This window comes from Herpailurus yagouaroundi, unplaced genomic scaffold, assembly GCF_014898765.1.
Source record: "Herpailurus yagouaroundi ecotype Mexico unplaced genomic scaffold, PumYag 164, whole genome shotgun sequence".
In the NCBI taxonomy this organism is placed as follows: Eukaryota; Metazoa; Chordata; class Mammalia; order Carnivora; family Felidae; genus Herpailurus; species Herpailurus yagouaroundi.
Genome location: NW_024412405.1, coordinates 42,406,888 through 42,428,829, shown reverse-complemented (window position 1 = coordinate 42,428,829; position 21,942 = coordinate 42,406,888).

Below are 21,942 nucleotides of genomic sequence, written 5' to 3'. Positions count from 1 at the left end.
CTGATAATAACATAGAAATAGACATTTACAACTAATTTTTCTTGGAATTTAAACTGTATTCTTATTGATACCCATATGAAATAAGGATCCAGAACATAAGTAAACATGATTTTTCAGTTTGGTGGTCTGTATAGGTTCACTCTAAATTTCTTCTGGTGTATTGGAAAATCCCTAAATATAAACCAAAAACTTACCTTTTGAGTATATACACAAAGCATGAAGTACACAGAAGTCAATTCTACTTTCAGAAGCAGGAGAAGGGAAAGCACTCAGCTACTCAAGCATTTGTTAATCACCTTTAACTAAACGCTTACATATTTGACTGAATAAGGGTAATAAGGAATTTCAAAAACTAGTAGAAAGAAGCTTATAGTATAAAAACTGAACTGCTGCTTGGCGAAGAAGTACTTTGCTAATCAGTTGAAGTTCTTTTTATTTCTTGTTTTTTTCCGCTTACTTCATAAATTATTGTATTCAGTATCACTGAAGAAATAGTACCAGACACTTTGTTTCAGATGATTCACATATCATGAGGACATTCTAATTTATATTTAAAAAACAAAACGGAGCACCATTGAGTGGCTCAGATGGTTAAGCATCTGACTCTTGAGCTACCAGTGAGTGGCTCAGGTCATGACCTCACAGCTTGTGGGATTGAGCCCAGCATCTGGCTCTGGCTGACAGCACGGATCCTGCTTGAATTTTCTCTATCCTTCTCTCTCTCTGCCCATCCTCCGCTTGTAATGGCTCTCTTTCCCTCAAAATAAATAAATAAACATTTTTAAAAATAAAAAAAAATTAAAAAACCCCAAATTTTGTACGCTGCTGGTTACTGTGTATCCTCAGATCTGAATTTGAACCTGGTTATTTATAAGATGTAGAAGATAAAGCCTAAAAAAGAGAGAAAAGAGTGAAAATTTTACTGTAGATTATAGATGGATAGATAGATGATAGATAGATAGATAGATAGATAGATAGATAGATAGATAGATTTTTTATTTTGTTGCACTTACTTTCCTGCCGGTAAAAAAGTATAAAGGGGAAAATATTAAACACAAACTGAAGGCCCAGGAGTGTCAGCAAAAGCAGGTAGAAGTTGGGGGAAATTCCACGTTTGAATGAAGAGAAGCATGCCAGATGGTATCTGGGTGTCACTGGCTTTGCCCAGGTCAGCACTGCAACTAAAGCATCAGCACAAGAGGGCAGCCTTATAGGGCTGAGGAGGCACAAGTCAACACAATTGCATCACAACACAATATGAAACATACCCTTCCCCATTTCAAACATGTGAAAGGTTTCCTCTTCGGTATACAAGAGCAATTTGGTGAAGTAAAAGCCATTGGTTGGGCACTTAACCCTACACGGTTCATGAAACTTCATGAAGGGTCTCCTTTTCTAGTTCCAGTCCTAATGGCCTCCTTACACTGTTTCCTAATGGTACTTCTCACTCTCCAGAGCCTGTTTGCATGCTGACCCCTTCATGTAATCATCTGTCATTTTAAAATCTCAGCTAGCCATTCATTTCTTTGGGGAATTTCCCCTGACAACTCCAACAAGGACCAGTCCACTGGTTTCATAGAATTATGTAAATATTATTGAAACACTTATCATAGTTTGTAATTTAAATTTATTTGATAGTTTTGATGAATGCCTGTGTCCCCTACTGTCATAGAAATCCTATGACAGAATCTTGCATATGGTATAAGTGCTAAATTACTATTGCAGGTTTCTGTGCCATTTTAATCCTTTCCAACCAACCTGTAATATATCTGTATTTGTAAGAAAAACTAAGAACATTTAAAGGTCATCATAGGAGGTCGGGATGTATATACATTCCTTCTGGACCATAGTAAGGAAGCCTTTGAAGTAGGTGGTTAATGAATTTAGAATAAGACTCATTTGCTCTGTATGCAGTTTTCTTTATTAGAGCTTAGCTGCTTTGGTGATAACATGGAGGAAAGCAGACAGGTGAGTTTCTGGGAAATAAAGCTTCTTCAACAGGTGTACCAAAGAGGAGAAAGCCCTAGGGGTTATATTGTTGTCTCTCTCTGAAGGCTTTCTTAAAATAATGATACTGCAATGTTATATCAGTTTTTTATACTCTTCTACTTGTACAAAATCATAATCATAAGCAATGTGTTTAGTTTTACAAGTAACTACTCTTGTCGCTTTACAGAGTTTAATAATAAGTAATAAATAAGTTTAATAATAAATAAATTTAATAATAAATAATAAGTAAAATGTTTACCATCTTTGTCCTATTGGCATAGTTCAAAGAGATTTATTTTTGGCATGCATATTTACTTCTTGGTGCTTGTAGGTGCAAATTTTGAGTCATAGATTTTTCAAAAATATGGTTTTGAGAACACTCTCCAGTCCAAATTTTACATAGTTCTATGCAATTCCCATTGAAGAATGTAAGAATAGCTCACATAAACAAAACTCATGGTTCACCATAAATACTAACTATCCATAAAACAGGAAGACCTTTTCAACTATTACCATCCCTGTTTGTTTACATTGGACCACCTTCTCCTAATCATCCCTGGAAACCTCCACAGATGTCGAAGTATAGTCCGCAAACTACCACTTGTTGGAATATTTAAACATTTCCGGAGGTTTCCAAGTGTCCTGAAATTTTTTCATCAGCTGTAGGGAACTCAAAAGGATCTACTTTATTCATTAGTTCTACAAATCAATGGAGCATTCTTTGGGTCTGCTTCATGGTAAATGTAAGCTTGCAATCACTGGAGAAGGTGCTTGAGCATAGTCCTTTATTACACTGTCCAAGAGTGCATACTCTAATGCCTAGCAGTTTGAATGACCTGTGTGAAATCTTAAATTGCCATAATGCTAAATCATAGTGATAAATGTTGTCTGAAAGGATCTTTTATTCTGCTTGTTAAATGTTCAAAATGAAAGTGTGTTATTTAAACCCAAGCATTTTTTAGCATCCCTTAGAATAGGTTAGAAAATGTTAAGAAATCCAAAGTTTAAGAGCATTCTTAAATGTTTTTCTCTTTTTAACATGAGCTACAAATTACAAATTTCATGAATCCCTAACCAAGATCTTCAAAGCAAAACAAAAACACATTCCATTTAGCTTATTGCATGGCCTCCACCTACTTAAAAAAGCAGCAATTCAAAATATTTTCACTTATTGAAAAAATACTTAACCTGATCACCATAACTAACAGATGCTGAAGATGAGAACATATGGTTCATTCATAGCACCTAAAATTAAACTTTAAAACTCTACTGTTTGTCTCAATTTTTTTTATGGAGAAACTCTTTCTAGCTTTTATATTTCAACATTACATTGTTATGTTTCATTGTCTACCTAGAGAAAGGATCTTTTCAATGTCTTCATCAGTCATAGTTTGAACAATTATAGAGAAAAATGATAGACCTGAAGTTAATAGGAAACAGTTAGAAATTACCCTTTTTAATCATGGCTGCTTATTTAACTTTAAAGCCATTACATTGAATTAATGTAATAAAAATCAATCACTCTATATTATGGCTGTGTTGTAGAAGATAATAGAAACTTAAGAAAATCAATTTAGCTTTTGTGCCATTTGATATGATACATGTGGTTTGTGATAGCTAAGGAAGTAAAGAAAGGTCTTTGGTAACTACTCATAGTAATGGTGATAATTCAAATCCACATTATTCCAAGGAACCTGTGTTATAATCTGACTTTTGTCAGTTGAAAGAAAAATCCACTTTTATTATTTAAATCACTTAATTTTACATACTGCGGATGCCTTTTTAAAAAGCACAGTTTAATAATCATATCTAGGCATATTATTTTAATTTGTATTTAAAACAATCAAAGACGTTGGTTTTACTGGCAATTAAACTGAATAACTGAAATTTCTGATAATGGCCCTGACTTTTAATTTAAATTATTGGGTGATATTTAAGTATAATCATAGATTAGGAATAGATTTAAAGAATTCATTTTGTCTATTATCATTTCCTCAGATACGACAATACCTAAATGTACTTTCAGCATAATTATGACTCTGAATTGTAGGCAATAAATAATGCTTTAATAAATTACTTTATATGTAACATTATCCATTTTAAATATGCAAGTAGGATAAATGTTATGTTTACATATATTTATAAATAATATTTCATATTTACAGATAATGCTATTGGCAAAGTATGTTATTCTCAATTTTTTTAAATATTTCCCCTTGGAGTAAACACATAAAATTTTGTGGTAAAGCATCCAGATACTTTTTTGAGAGATCATGTTGTAGGAATTCAAAAGGATGGAAGGAAGGAAGGAAGGAAGGAAGGAAGGAAGGAAGGAAGGAAAGAAGGAAGAAGGGAAAGGAGGGGAAAGGAAGAAAGAAATAAAAGGAAAAAAAAGAAAAGAACACAAAACAAAAGAAAAGAAAAAAGAATAAGAAAGAAGAGAAGGAGAGAGGGAGGAAGAGGGGAGGGAGGAAGAAAATGTTGCTTTAAAAAACCTTTCATATCAGGGGCGCCTGGGTGGCTCAGTCATTTAAGCATCTGACTTCAGCTCAGGTCATGATCTCGTGGTTCATGAGTTGTCAGGCTCTGTGCTGACAGCTCAGAACCTGGAGCCTGCTTCGGATTCTGTGTCTCCCTCTTTCTCTGACCCTCCCACACTCGTGCTCTATCTCTCTGCCTCAAAAATAAACATTAAAAAATTTAAAAATATTTTATATCCGTGCTAAATAATAATTTATTATGTCATATTTGCTTAACTTAATGTTTTTACATTAATTGGTAGTACTTACTATAAGCCACTGCTATTCTTGTAATGATAGACTATGTTTTCTATCCATTAACAAAACTATTTTAAAGAATGCCTTCTAATTTCCTAATCCCAAGTGTCATTTGTGAACATGTCCTATTAAATTCGATGTCTTGACCTATAATAAACATTATTTAAAAATAGCAAGAGCATTTATATAACACATTATCTGGTGGTACTCTTCTTACTTGCTATTGATCTTTAGCTCCATCAGTCATTAGTTGACTACTAAAATGTCTAGATGTAACTGAGGCAATGATTCCACAGGGGACCTAAGACATGATCTTTTATGGCACAGTGTATCATCCATATGTATTATTTTTCTCATCAAAAACCATTCATAAAACATCAAATCAGGAAATGAAATAAATATTTATTGAATATATTATATGCAAACCTGAAGCTAAATATAATAGGCATAGAGAGTTACAAAACAGATGGTAAAGGAAAAATACCTTGGAATATTTTGGATAACAGTTCTTTATCAGATATGTATTATGCAAATATTTTCTCCCAATGTGGCTTGTGTTTTTGTTCTCTTAACAGTATTTTTAATGGAGTTAAACATTTTAATTTTAGTGGAGTCAGGCTTATCCATTCTTTCTTTCATGGATCATGCTTTTAGTGTTATAGTCAAAAAAGTCATCACTGAACTCAAAGTCATCCAGATTTTCTCTTATGGTATCTTCAAGGAGTTTTAGATTTTGCAGTTTTGTAATAAATTTTGTGGTACATTTTGAATTAATTGATTTATTGAGAAAAAATCAATAGAGACATTGATTTTATTGATCTTTCTACTTACATAGGTGGAGGCTTAGATTATTGATTTTACATTTTTTTTCTAGTATATATGTATTTAATGCTATAAATTTCCCTCTAAGTACTGCTTTCCCTGAATCCCACAAATTTTGACAGGTTGTGTTTTTATTTTCATCTCATTCAAAACATTTGTAGTTTGTCTTGAGATTTATTCCTTTACACCTCTGTTATTTAGAGGTGTGTGGTTTAATCTTCAAGAATTTGAGGAGTGTTCCAGTTATCTTTGAATTATCAATTTCTAGTTTAATTGCATTGTGGTCTGAGAGAAGATTGTATTGTTTCTATTCTTTTAAATTTGTTAAGGTGTATTTTATGTACCAAAATATGGTGTATTTTGATGAAAGTTCCTTATGAACTTGAGAAGAATGTGTAATGTGCTGTGGTTGGATGAGTAGTTTATACATGTCAGTTATATCCAGTTGATTGATTAAAATGTCAACAGTATTTTTTTTTCCACTGAAGACTGTAGATTATAATCAGTTAATCTTTTCCAAAAAAAATATAACAAAGGTAAATTACTATTTAGGAACTGATCATTAATTTCAACTTTAATTGTGTGTTATACATGTTAATATTCTATTCTAGAATAACATGTTAACAATCTGCTTCTACTCCCAAAATTGAAATTGCTCCAACTTCCAAGAGAAACATCCTCCATAATTTTTAACTACAATTTCACATTTTATTTTTAGTTTTATCAATGTTGAGATAGAAATACCGTTTTCTGACTTAGCAGATATCTTAAATATTAACACATTATGTTCTGTAATAAATTATACATTATCAAAAATCTCATTTATTAATGTCCCTATTGATTACATCCTCAGAAAACTCTTTTGCATATTGTTGTTTTCCATGAAGTGGAACGTTGTCCATTTTTAACAAAATGTCTGCCAGATATCCACAAGTGAATAATCATAGGTTTTTGTCAAGTTGTTTTTTCAATAAAAATGGTTAGCGATGGATCAGGGAGGATGTGTTTGAGCTTGCAACTCAAAGAATGTCTTATGTGCTTTTCCTGGGGAGAACTATTATAATTTGGTATGCAACAGAAGTACATTTCCTCACAGAATATTTTAAAATAAAAGGATATTAAAATTTTAATATTAAAAAAACAAAAAACTTGATATTTAAAGAAATTTATAAAAATGTGTATTCAATACAGAGATTTTAAAAATATTTGTTTCTGATTCAAAAGAACATTTTTAGGTGAATGTACATTATATATTCTATATATAATAATATATAATACATATTATATACATACATATATATATATATAAAGGTACCTACTACTGTTTTTGCATATTCAGTGAAAATATTAACACAATGAAAAAGGCAATTAAGTATTATTTCTTTTAATCTTTATTCATCTTTGAGAGAGAGAGAGTGTGTGAGTGGGCAAGGGGGCAGAGACAGGGGGAGACATAGAATCTGAAGCAGGCTCCAGGCTCTGAGCTGTCAGCACAGAGCCTGATGTGGGGCTTGAAGCCACTAACCACATGATAGTGACCTGAGACGAAGTCGGACGAAGTCGGCTCAACTGACTGAACCACCCATACTCCCAAAAGGCAAGTAATTCCTAGCATTATTATTTTAGAAGTTTTGACTTTGTGACCACCTTATCATAGATTTATGATTTTTTAAAGCTTTACAGAAATTATTTGTATCTCTTCTGGATAAAATGATTTATAACATATTTATGTTTTAAATATTAATATAAATTATTTATTTGTAGTGTTAAGCAATGGTAAATTTTAAGGTTAGCAAGAACATATCTCTATGCAAAAGATAATCAGAGACTATTATGAACAACTTATGATTACATTTACAAATGCAGTTAGAATCAATAAATTCCTAAGAAAATATAAATAATCAAATTTGAAGTAAAAAACAGAAAATTAAAATGTTGCTATAAACATTACAATACTGTACCAATAATTTAAAATGCATTTTCAAAGATAATGCCACCTCACTGTTTTAATGAGTTCTTTTAAATATGTAGTGAAGAACCAATTCCAATTTTATGCAAACTCAGAAAGAAAATAATTGGAAAATACATACAAAAATTGTTAAGTAAAAAGTATACTTTAAATGTTAATGTTTAGGGGAACCTGGGTGACTCATTTGGTTAAGTATCCAACTTCAGCTCAGGTCATGATCTCATGGCTTGTGACTTCAAGCCCAGTGTCAGGATCTGTGTTGACAGCTCAGAGCCTGGAACCTAACTCAGATTCTGTGTCCCTCTCTTGCTCTGCCCCTCCCCCGCTCATGCTCGGTCTCTCTCTCTCTCTCTCTCTCTCTCTCTCTCTCTCTCAAGAATAGACAACACATTTTTAATATTAAAAAATAAATGTTAATGTTTAATAAACAGAAAATCATAAATATCAATTATTAAAACATACTTCTCATCTTCCAAGATGATTATATCTAACATGACTTAATGAAGAGTACTTTGTAGAAAAACCTTTGACATACAGTCACCACACATATTCAAACACATATATATACCTATCAACAATACAGTAGAAGCATCTGAATGCCAATGTTGGCTTTTCTGTTATGTGCAACACTCTGTGTAGTGTAGATGTGTCTCCTAGGTCCCCATTCAAGGAAAGACATCTTAATTGCTGAAAGTACTGTCAGCAGACATTTTATAGCTATGAACCCCCCCCGCCCCCGCAGGAATTGCTTCCAGTGCAGAGGCCTCCATGCCCAGGATCATTTCACATCCTTTTAAGGATTTCTCCTGTCCAATGATTGAGGGGCCATTTTATTTCTACAAGTTTATGTGAGGTCAGCAGAAGCTGTTGCACCTACACTGCAGCTCATTTTCTCTGCCCAATCCTGTTCCTCACGTCCCTTCCACAGGGTCTATCTTAATATTTGCAGATTAAACTCAACATGGAACATGTTTCCGAAGGATCCAGATATCAGCACTTATGCCTGACTCAATGGGCAAACGACCTACATAAACATATCCCTATATAAAAATCATAGAGAAATTGTGAATAGATTCTTTGTATTTCCCTCCCTTCAGAATTAAAAAAACAAGCCATTCAAGAAAAATATATGTATCTGAGATAGATATCAAATATGAAGTATTTTCTGTTATGAATAAAGGCTTTGGTAGAGGAATGTTCTTAGAAGCTGTGTTACATAGTTGATGACAACATGGGAAAGAGACTTCTCAATTTCAAGATACATGATTTATAAGATTTCTTCCAGAAAAAAAAAGAGAGAGAGAACTCATTTTCCTATAGAAGGAGTAAGAAGTTAAGTAATAAGGATGATTTCAAAGATCATCCTATTTGATAGATACAAGAAATCCCCAACTAGTACTAGGTAGAAGTAACCTCTAGAAATAGTCTTATTTTTTAAAATTACACTGTAGGGATTACATGTACGGCTGTCACACACTTTGACCCCACACTACTATTTTCATTGCATGCTTCAATCTTACAGTAAGTGTATATTGAACATATTACCTATATTTTACTAACATACATATAACATATGTAATTTACATTTTAGTTTAAAGTATATTTTGAAATGTACGGTATTGTATCTTACAAAAAGAAATATAAGTTGTAAGAGCACTTAATTGAAAACTAAATTAGCTGGTAACTTCTAAATTTCATTTTGAGAATAAATATATTGAGAAAAAGTGACAGCTCTCGAGAGAGAAAAGCAATTTTTTAGTAAATACACTGTCAGTGTAGTGTAATATGCTGCCTATGCTTCTATACCACCTAAATTCTTAAGCCAAAAAATTAAGTTAGTTTTACACAAAATTATGGAGGCCAGGTGATTATTCAAAACTTATGACTTATGCAAATCTAAGCTCCTATTCCAATATTTGAAATTAGATTTTCTAACTCCAAATATAGTAACCTTGACTTTATCCCATGGCTGAATGAATAAAAAGCTTCTGGAAATAAGTTTGGTGAAAAGTTGACAAAGCTGGGGTTCTTCATTATATATATATATATATATATATATATATATACACACACACACACATATATATACACATATATATATGTGTATATATATAATTAAAAATAAAATATAGATATTGCCCATGAAGATTGACATTTTTATTAAAGATATTTTCCCTTTTTATCCTTTTTGATAATTTCAGTATCTATTGTATTCTCACAAAACCTCAATTATTTTTGCCTATTTACTATAATTAAAAATGTCCATTAGGCTATTTTAATAAATTATTTGGTAAACTTAAACATGTTCTCAGATATTACAGAAGCCAACAAATGCAGGTGTAAGAAATGTCAATTGCATAAATATCACCCACTTAATCCTTTAGGTCAGGGTACCCATTTTAAATGTGTGCACCATTGTTTAGGGTTTGCTCAATTAGTTTTATTTAATTCAGTTTTTATAGGTTGCCACAATTGGCAATAAATCATGAGTATTTTTTATTCTTTGTGGTGTCAAAAAATAATGCAGCTATTTATATCAATATAAAATATGCAGATACATAATTAGTGATTCTAATTAGTATCTTTCTTGATAGTAACAATAAACATAGTCAATTGATGACATAATGTATCCTAACACAATTCTAATAATTATTAATAGTATACAGCTACAATCAATCATTACAAATATGACTTTACAGGTAAATCCCTCTTCCCGTACACAAAATAATTTTTGTCATGTATGTCTTTTATAAGAGGAAAATATGGAATAAATGCAACATTTAGGGTACAAAAGTAGAAAATTCATTTATTGGTGATAATTATTTTAATTGGTAAAATACCATTTTTAGTTATAATATTTACCATCAAGGGGAAAATAAGGGGCAGATGACATTTAGCATACATAAAATTTCTTTACTTGCCAACAGATGTACTTTAACTGAAACATCTGTTTGCTCTTTATTTTTTATTTTTTTGGTGTCTATTCATGTGTGTGAGTATATAATTTATATTAGTTTATAAAATTATCCTAAGAAAACACTAAATATTTTAAAGGGATTGCAGCTTTGGAGAAATTTGGTGATAATTTGAATGGATGCTATACTGTGGAGAAGCAGATTCAGAAGAATTTTCAAGATGTTTATGTCCTTGAGATGCTAAGATGTATTAAATATGTGTACAGTCCATTCATTCCTGGGAAGTATTAGTAGTATTTGTGTGCAGTTATGATTTCAGTCTGATAAGAAATTTTATTATTTTTAGTAGTTATTTTCTACAAAATCTTCCTAAAGAAGATGAATCACAATAAATTTATGTTTTATTTGAATCCTAAGTAATAAGAAAAGTTTTTTTATCATTATGCAAAAATGAAGATAATTTATTTTTAAAAATTAGCTGTTTTTAGAAAGAAAATACTCATGTCATATCCTGTAGTTAATGAACTTCTTCAAAATTTTCTGTAATTCAGCATCAACAAATAGCAGTCAATGAAAGAGAAGACTTCAAATATTTCTTTAAAATTTCATTACTGTGAAGTGTCCAAAATAATTATCAAACTCACAAAAAACATTATTCCAGTTTGACATTATTGAAGTTTCCTCATTCACTGTCTCTGTGACCTGCTTCCTCCACCAAAACAGATACTTTGAAAATATGATCTCCTAGATAGTTCCAAGGTACAGGTTACAAATGAGAAAATTTTAATTCATCTGAAATTTACTTCAGGACCAACATTGCCTTGTTAATTATTTTGAAATTCCTAACTTATTGCACTGGCTATTTGGTGAATAATTTTCTTCTTCTTTTTTTAACATTTATTTATTTTTGAGAGAGAGAGAGAAACAGAGCACGAGCTGGGGAGGGGCAGAGATAGAGGGAGACACAGGATCCAAAGCAGTTTCCATGCTCTGAGCTGTTGCAGGAGCCCAACTTGGGGCTCGAACCAATGAACCATGAGATCATGATTTGAACTGAAGTCAGATGCTTAACTGACTGAGCCACCCAGGCACCCTAATTTTCTTCTTAAGTGGTGAGGCCCTTTAACCAGGTCTCCAATCCTTCCCCAGGCACACAGGAAAATTACTTTTGCATTTATGTGGAACACATGACTTAGGTTTGTATTTCCCTCCAATTTAAGGGTTTTCTAAAGATATACTTCAACAGTGGCAATTTGTCCTACAGTAATCTTCTTCCCTTATCTCACTACCTCTCCTCACTAACTCATTCTCAGCCATTCCCATTCCATTTACATATCCTGGAAGGAAACAGCTGGCATGACTGTGTGGGGGGCTATGGCATTGTTAGTGTCCAGCTGGAAAGAAAACCTCAACTGAGCTCCTGGAGTATGTTACTTCCCCAGCCTTCATATCCCTCTACAGTATTTTGCCTTATATATTTTCTCATTTAACTTCCTTTCTGCTAAATTCCTATTTACTGAAGGAGATAATTAGCTCTGGGTGATGATGATAATTTTGTTTCACTCTCCAGTTATCTTCTCAATGGGACACACACACACACACACACACACACACACACACACATGCTTAGTAGTTTTCCATGCCTTGTGGAAAAATGCAAACTTTACAAGTAGTTTCTGTCATTAGGATGTTTGGGATTTGTGTATCTATTCCCAGAATTTCTGCCTAACCTAACCATCTACTTCACTCTAAATTAAGAGTAAAAAAAAATTACAGGATTTCTGTCTGATTAATTTTTGTCTTTCTTGTCATTCTCACAAAACTTTTTGTGTAGTCTATTTGAGGGGAGAATGGACAGGATTAAAAGGTAACAAATTTATCTTTGCCTTTCCTTGCCTATCAAATCAACTTGGAAAAATAGGCAATGAGATGGACTCTCCTTTGTTTTCTGCTTGGATTATTGTGATATATAGATCTAGATTTATTGATAAAGAGATACAGATATACAGATTTAAATCATTAGTGTTTTACTTTTCACTTTCCCCCCCAAATATTTTACAGTGTCGAGTAGGGTTTATTTTTTGTGGCTTACTCTGCCGACATAAATGGTAATTTGGCAAAAAAAATTGGGCTTATAGAACTTTAATTGGACTCAAATATCTTAATTTTGTACTATGTGAGTTGTTTTTTATTTATATGAATCAATACAGTTTATATATGCCTTTAGGCACAATACTGCCCGAAAACATGTCCATGAAACAATCCTGTTTGTTCTTATTGTTAGTTTGGTAGAGTCTTTGTAACACCCAAAGCAGGGGGAACAACGTCGTGATAATTTTGAACTTTTAAGTCTTGTGTAAATTAGGTCTCAGGGGGCGCCTGGGGGGCGCAGTCGGTTAAGCGTCCGACTTCAGCCAGGTCACGATCTTGCGGTCCGTGAGTTCGAGCCCCGCGTCAGGCTCTGGGCTGATGGCTCAGAGCCTGGAGCCTGTTTCCGATTCTGTGTCTCCCTCTCTCTCTGCCCCTCCCCCGTTCATGCTCTGTCTCTCTCTGTCCCAAAAATAAATAAAAACGTTGAAAAAAATTTTTTTTTTAAATTAGGTCTCAGGACACAAGGACTTCATTAATTTTTTTGGTAAGAATCATAATAAAATAGCTGATTATTAGTGGGCTTGGTAAACAAATATTTTTGACTTCAGTGTTGTGTTTTTTTTTTTTAATTTGTTAATGTTTAGTTTTGAGAAAGAGAGAGAGGGAGACACAGAATCTAAACCAGGCTCCAGCACATAGCTGTCAGCACAGAGCCCGATGCGGGCTTGAACTCATGAGCCATGATCATGACCTGAGCCGAAGTCAGACGCCCAACCGACTGAACCACCCTGGTACCCCTTGACTTGGGTGTTTTAAAAAGTCTTGGGGAGAGGCGCCTGGGTGGCGCAGTCGGTTAAGCGTCCGACTTCAGCCAGGTCACGATCTCGCGGTCCGTGAGTTCGAGCCCCACGTCAGGCTCTGGGCTGATGGCTCGGAGCCTGGAGCCTGTTTCCGATTCTGTGTCTCCCTCTCTCTCTGCCCCTCCCCCGTTCATGCTCTGTCTCTCTCTGTCCCAAAAATAAGTAAAAAACATTGAAAAAAAATAAAAAAAAATAAAAAGTCTTGGGGAATAAACACTTAATACTATCTTGAAAAATGGAAACTTTAATGTTTATACACATGAGTTTTTCAAAACAATGAAGTTATTTGCAATTTGTATGTCACTTATCAAGAGTTTGCTGAAGTAAAAGTATAATTTCATATTGATGAAGATAGTATATAATAATTAATGCATGTTGGAAGAAAATGAGAGCTTTGTGGCTGTAGATGGTTTTGATTATCTTAATGCATCACTTAAAAAAAGCATATTATGTTTAAATTTTTTAACATTTATTTATTTTTGAGAGACAGAGAGAGGCAGACCATGAGCAGGGAAGGGGGAGAGAGAGAGAGAGAGAGAGAGAGAGAGAGAGAGAGACATACAGAATCTGAAGCAGGCGCCAGGCTCTGAACTGTTTGTTAGCACAGAGCCCGCCGCGGGGCTCGAATTCACGAACTGCAAGACCATGACCTGAGCTGAAGTTGGACGTTCAACCGATTGAGCCACCCAGGCTCCCCAAAGATATGTTTAATCTTCACATTTTTAGTAACTAAATTAATTTATTACCCTAGTAAGTGCATCTTGTTTAATTGAGCCCTTAATGAAAATAATAGAATAAGAAAATAAAACTTCCAACTGAAGAGGGATTTAGTAATCTTTCCAATGCAGAAAATGTTCTGCCAAAATTTTGATATGCAACTGTCCAGTGCTGGGAATCCTGCTGACAATCATATCAGTATAGAATAGAGATGGAAAACAATTTAGCTGTAAATAAACATTATCAGGTGTGCATACGCTTGTTAAATTAGCAGAAAAGTGATTACAAGTCAGGATGGAATTTTACACAAATTTAAACTGTATAATGAAAGAAAGAAACATGAAAAAATCCTCTATCTCCTTATGAAACAAATAGATGCATCCAGTGTTTGTCTCCTGTACACATTATTAGAAGGTTGATTTCAGAGCGCGGTATATGTGGTCCCAGGAGTCAGGGACCCACCATCTCGCATTGTGAAATCAAAACTTTGGTCTTCTTATGCAGCTTATTGTGCTTTCAAGGAGAACCCTACAGAGGAATGTGCAGGGATACAGTTGCTGCTTCATCCCTCAAAGAATATTTTGTCACCTTACCCCTATTCAGTTCTTGTTTCAATACTTCCCTTTCTTAAGTGTTCAGATTTGATATTCTCTTGCCTATTTGCTGTAAGGTTCTGTTTGCATATCTATTCATAGTTTTATATATTTTTTTAAGTTTATTTACTTAGAGAGAGAGAGACAGAGAGAGTGGGGGAGGGGCAGAGAGAGAGAGGGAGAGAATCCCAAGCAGGGCTCCTTGCTGTCTGCAGAGAGCCCCACACGGGGCTCAAACCCACAAACCGTGAGATCATGACAGGAGCCAAAACCAAGAGTCAGATGCTTAACTGACTGAGCCACCCAGCTGCCCTTCTATTCATAATTTTTAATTTTGCATTGTGATTTATCATTTTTGTCTGCCTCCTTTAACTAGACTCTGAGTTCATAAAAAAGGAACTATGGTCTATTCTTGGTTTACTACCCAGCCTCTAACATGCCACAGAGTAGGTACTTGAAAGATCTTTGAGTTCTTTATTTAAGTAGAATTTTATCAACATTTCTATTAGAATGCAATGTCTACAACAGAAAGTGGCGCCCAGTGTAAAGGATGAACCATACTTTTTGAACTTCACACACTTTGCTAACATTCCCAAGCTTTGGGAAACATTGATTTTTCTACTGCTAGGAGCATCATGAATGATTACGCTCTTGCAGCTGATCGTGCTTACCCTGATCTTTTAACTTCTATTTGCTTGCATTAGCATGGACTAATACATTTTTCATTAGAAACTGCAGCTAATGCTCATTTCATACTTATTTTTGCCTTATTAATGGTTTTTATGTTTTGAGGCGCAAGCAATCTAAGGGCTGCGTAATTGTATAAATGGAGGATTATCGGTGTGATGCACAAATCATTTTTGATCCAATGTTATAAATGTTTAATTTCTATGATTTCTGATGTGACCTCTCCACTAACAGCTTAATTGCACTTCTAAGGGCAGCAACATATATCAGCTGGAATAGAAATACTGTCTTCTAAATTAGAGTCTGCTGAAATATCTTCAACCTCTTTTTTAGTTTGGAACTATGGAGCCTTTTTACTTAAACTTTGATTGAAATGAGTATTTATAACATGGTGTGGTCAACTATTCTGCTGAGTTTTTATAACAGAAAAATGCTAAAATGTATGGAGGTGTGGCTCAATTGGAGCAGCTGACGAGTGTAGGAACAACTGGAGAGAAAAGGAGACATAGAGCCAGAACTTAAGATGTGTGAATGCCTTAGAGAAGATACACAATTGAGAAAAATTTCTCTTAAAAACAAACCATAATGCCATTCCACTGTCTTATATTCACATATAAATATTGAAATGCTACAGGAGTATGAACTGTTAATGAAAGCTAATATATTTTCTAACATCCCCAACTAAAACTTGAATAAATATATAGGAGGTACCTGCTGAAAAGTAGAATGCCATTATTTAAAACAATATTATACAAAATACCAAATTAGAGAAGTTCAGACATTAAGTAAATAGATGCTTATGCATGAAACAACATATAAAGATTAAAATTTTTATCCTAGTTTTTCTAGAAACTACCAAAAATTATCACAATATAAAATATGTAAGCCAGGTTAGTTTTTTATTAAAGCATGTTGTAAAATAGAGTAAATGTTTAATAAATGTTTTTCAAATGAGATTTTAGAGGGAGGTGCTTTTTGATCTCTCTGTGTTATTAAAATTTCAGCAGTACCTTTTATGGAAAGCATACCATTACTCTATCTGACTGTAATTTTCAATTTTGAAATGATTACTTATAGCTCTGTTTTAAGCATATAAGATTGGAAGTGGCATTTAAGGAGAGATTTGGCAAGTAAAATGTCAAGAGCTAGGAATGCCTATGAGGAGTAGTTTTAGCAAAGTCAAAACTTCCTCCAGATTTGGCTGCTCTGAGTTTTGAGTAAATTTAAGACAGCCATTAGACATGTATGTAACTAGCTAGAAAAATGGAATTAGACCTTTAGTGAATTATATGGTGAAAATATTCAAAACAATGAAATTGATTTCTCCTTATTCAATTTGCTGACTAACCCTGAGTCAAAAAAAAAAAAAAAATAGGATGTGAAAACTGGATTCTTCTGTAGCTAGGTTAAAATATAATTATGGTAGCCTAGTAACACCAGTTTGTATTAGGACCTCATCTAATCATCTCCAGGTATACTTCCCAACAGAAAAAGATGGATTTCAAAGGAGCTTTTGAAGAGATATTATATTTTACTTTTTTGCCAATACTAACATCTCTTTCAGTCTCATACTTCTTTCCTAAATAAACCAGGCAGATATACACAAGGATAATTTTCTTCTACCCTTTACAAAGCACTGCCTCACCATGGATGAAGATTTATGCCTGAAAAAGCATCAAGCACAATGCCCAGTGCTGTAGAACTTGATTAAAACATATCCATTAGTGTTAGAGATTTCAAAAAAAGCAAAATCAATTAAAGATTACATTACCATTCATGTTACTCAACATAATTTAATAGATAAACACAAGAGTTTTTGATTCAGACTTTGCTTCAATGCTTGTTGATCATTTGCCATTGTCCACTTACTAGATATGTATCTTGAACCAATTATTAAAACTTTCTTCCAGTTTTCACGTGTTAAATAGTAATAACTAATGTTGGTATTAGATAGATAGCAATAGAGTTGTTACAATTTTTAGTGAGATGCCAAAACGTTACATTTTAAGTATTATTTAAATATTAATTATTGCCAAAAACATTTTAAAACGAATTATATAAAGAATGAAGCACAGCCTGTAATGTGAACATGCGTATGTGAAATGAGTTAGTCACAAAGTAAACCTTTGTTTTGTTTCTTCACAAAACATCAAGATGCATAATGTCATCTGTCATTAAACATTACTCAGAAATGGGAGAAAAAGAAGCTTTTAGATTTTTTTTTTTAACTGATGAACAAGTAGGGTCAAAACAAGATGGAAAAACTACTCAAGAAGGATATGACATTGAAAAAAATGTCATCTTTCAGGAGACTGAGCAAAACACAGAAACATTATAGAAGAATTGACTTTGTAATTAACACAAATAATTAAAATTGTAAGATGGATTGAAATTAATACAAATAGAAAACATACAATCATTTGACCAATAAATTTCAGAGGATACCTTCCCACAAAGGAAACTCTAGGTCCAAATGGCTTCATAAGTAACTCATTCAAGCATTTAAGAAAATATATAATACTCATATTACATGAAACACTTCAAAGAATAGAAAAGGGAGGATTTCCCCAACAATTTTATGAGACCTGTATAACCCTCATATCAGTACCCTCATATCAAAACATCAATTATAAGAAAATAAAATAATAGGTAAATATTTTTTGACTGTCTAAATCTGGAGAAATTCATGTTATTACAGAAATGCAAAATTGGATTAATTTTTGAAAAATTAATCAATATAGTTTTCCACATATAATATAGGGTTTTTGGTTTTTTTCATTTGTTTGGAAATATTCTCTTGACTCAGTTTTGAAGTAGTCTAGCCATTCCCCCTTCTTAAGCAGCTGATTAAGTTCACACCATTTCCCTTATCAGGATCTCATCAGTCTGTCGTACACTCTCCCCAATAACCTGTGGGGCCAAATATCAGACAACTAGGGACAGCCATCTACTCGGAAACATGCAAATGAGCCAACTGACAGTGAGCCTGCAAACCTTAGCTAACCCTCTTCACCTGCCATACACAAGCTGCCCCCCCCCCCCACAGTTTCAGGTTGCTGTTACCCTGTCCCCAGGTATAACTCCCTGTGTGGTCCTGCATGGTGGCCTTCCCTCATTTGGAGGTGTATATAACAAATAGAGCTGCCTTTTATGTATACAAATGTTAATGTATTCTTTCATACTATCGGAAGAGTCTTTAAATTTTAGAGAGCACCACATTAGCAATGTTTGGAATTTTTAAGTGTGGACATATGGCATATTTCTTTAAATTCCTGAGTAGTTTATTATTTTATATTTTTATATTTTATACAAAGTTAGTATACTTTTAGTGTCAAATTGTGATGGTTTATTGCTAATGTACGGAAGTAGCATTAAGTTTTATATTTTTACTTTGTATCTAGCAGTATACCTATTCATTTATTAATTCTATTCAGCTCCTCATAAGTTCATAGTTTCTATTTATTTTTCTCCCTATATATAAAAATACTATCATGAAATTTGCAAATCATGAGAGTTTTACTTCTCAAATACCATACTCTTTTTTTTCCTTTTATTATAGTACTACCTAGAATTGTCAGTTCAGTGTTTCATAGAAAATCTAATATACACATACTTGTTTTGATTCTAACCATAGGACAGAGACACTGAATTTTAACATTAAGTAATGTATTCATTGAAGGTTTATACAGATATCCAGTCTGTGTGTAAGTGACATCTCTTCTATTTACAATTGCTGGAAGTTTTTTTTATCATAAGTGGATGTTGAATTATTTGCAAATAGTCTTTTTCATCAGTGCAATGGTCATATTTGTTCATCCTCCTTTATTTTGTTATGTGGTTAATTTATATGGAAATGTAAAGGAATCAATACTAAAACACTGTATTAGTAAAGAAGGAAGAAAAAGTTAATAGAAAAAGAACGCCCCCCAAAAAAGAAAACGTAAAGAGAAAACACCTGGTGTCCAAAAAAATATACGAAAAGAATGTTACTATTAAAATTATGAAATTCTGATTATCAGAAAACACCAAAATTGTGAGTCATAAATTGGTAAAAATATATTTATAGTACTGTATTTGAAAAATTACTCTTATCCAGCCATATGGACATATGGATATATATATATATATATATGATCAACAAGAGAAGGCAAGTATCCCAATAGAAATGTCAGCAAAAGGCTTCTTACAAAAGAAGATATTTACAATAGATACATATGACAAGGTGATCAACTTTTTCTTTTTATAAATAGGAGCGAATATTACAGCCAGTGTGAAATATCACCACTATGTTGATTGGCTCTTCTGGGACTCAGATGTCAGGAGGAGGGTTGATAGATGAGATTTATTGGGGTAATACTTGTAAAAGATCAAAGGCAGAGGAAGCAAGTAAAATACTTCAGGTTGCAGTGCAGGTCTGTGAAAGAAGAGGGAGAGCTGGGAAGAAAGAACCTCGGGCTTCAGAAGAGTCCAGAGAATGTTTCATCCAGCTCAGAGGGAAGATCCAGCACAAACGTTGCCCATGGAGAAATTCTTTAGTTTTGAGAAGTTGCAAGACCTTCTGCCAATGTCAGAAAAGTACATGGTCTCAGCTCAAAATCCAAGGCAGATACTATGGCTAACCACTGGTGGCTATTAGCCAACTACACTCTTTGTGTCAGGTTCTCTTTTGAAGGATATCGTTAGAGACACAATTCTAAGTTTGCTATAACCATAAACTATCACAATCGCTAAAACTAAAATAACTTCTAAAACCAAAGTCTCGCATCCTGCTGGGTGGCAGTGTAAATTGACATAACTATTTTGAAAAAACTGTTTGACATGATCTACTAAAACTAATTATATGCCTATCCCTCACCCCTGAATACATATTCCTAGGCATAAAGTCCCAAAATAATCGAGAGCATTTGCCACCAAAGAGACTTGTACAAAATATTTATAGAAGCTTCATTCATAAATGCCAAACATGGTAAACAATCCAAATTTTTATTAGTGATACATAAATTTTAGTATATTCATACTGTGCATAATGGAATATAGCACAGAAAAAATAAACGAATACTTACACTTTACAGGATAACATACATGAATATTACAATCAGTAGGTTGAGTGAAAATGCCAGGTGCCAAATGCTACATAATATATGATTCTATTCACATGAAATACAAAAACAGGCAAGGGCCCAGCTTTTAGAGCTAGCAACTCAGTCACTGTGCTATATATACTTCCTCCCCTGAAATAATGCAGGTTCTTTAGTAATAGCACCCTTTGTCTATGAATATTTCCTGAACATATCACACCCTGTATTTCAGATGTGCTTTGAGCTCTGTCTAGAAAAAATTCTCCAGCCTTACCATTCCTTCATTCCTTGATGGCTAAATTATTTTAATTTTGAGAAGTTTGATTTTATTTTTATTTTTTTTTTTTAAGATTTTTTTTTTTCAACGTTTATTTATTTTTGGGACAGAGAGAGACAGAGCATGAACGGGGGAGGGGCAGAGAGAGAGGGAGACACAGAATCGGAAACAGGCTCCAGGCTCTGAGCCATCAGCCCAGAGCCCGACGCAGGGCTCGAACTCACGGACCGCGAGATCGTGACCTGGCTGAAGTCGGACGCTTAACCGACTGCGCCACCCAGACGCCCCGAGAAGTTTGATTTTAAAGTTACTTCATTTGGCAAAATTTATAAATCCTGAGAAGAATAATATGCTCCTCTATATACCCTCCTAGAAAAGATTGTGAGATCCTGTTCTAAGCATAGTATGTATGTTGTCTTGGTTAGTCATCATATGAACACACAACCCCCAGATAGTTAATATTATCATTGCTATTTTACTTTAGGAAAGTTAAAACACATAAAAATAACTTGCAAACAGCATACATTTATTTATTTTTTAATTTTTTTAAGTAGGCTCCATGATCTATATGGGGCTTGGGCTCACGACCTTGAGATTAAGAGTCCTATGCTTTACTGACTGAGCCAGCCAGGTGCCTCACGTATGTTTTTTTAAATGGTGTATTTTTTGTGTTATTATTTGACATTTTCCAGTAAGTCTCTAATTCTCACTCATTCACATTCTTCTCTCCCTCTAACTTTACAGCTACGCTGTAAGATGTTAGGTATTAGAGACTTTTCTAATGTTTCATTATACTGACACTTGCTATCCTCAAGTGCCTCATGTGTATTAGGTCTGCATTAGCTATTTAAATTTCACTGAGTGTATTCAGTGAATAAAAGTAATTTGGTTATCTTAATGGATAGTCATATATGAAATTGTTTACCTACCTACAAGAATTCACACTAAATGCATGGATACTTGGTTTGTATGTCTTTCTTATGACCTTATTTGATATTAATCAATTTAGTTTCTATAGCTTTTTCTTTGTAATAGATTACCAATATATTTCTGTCAGAAAGACTTAGTAAAATAAAAGAGCACTTATGAAGTGATACCCAGGGACCAAAGATACAACGGTTAATGTGAAAGATCATTATAATTACATTCTATTATAGCATTGATTAG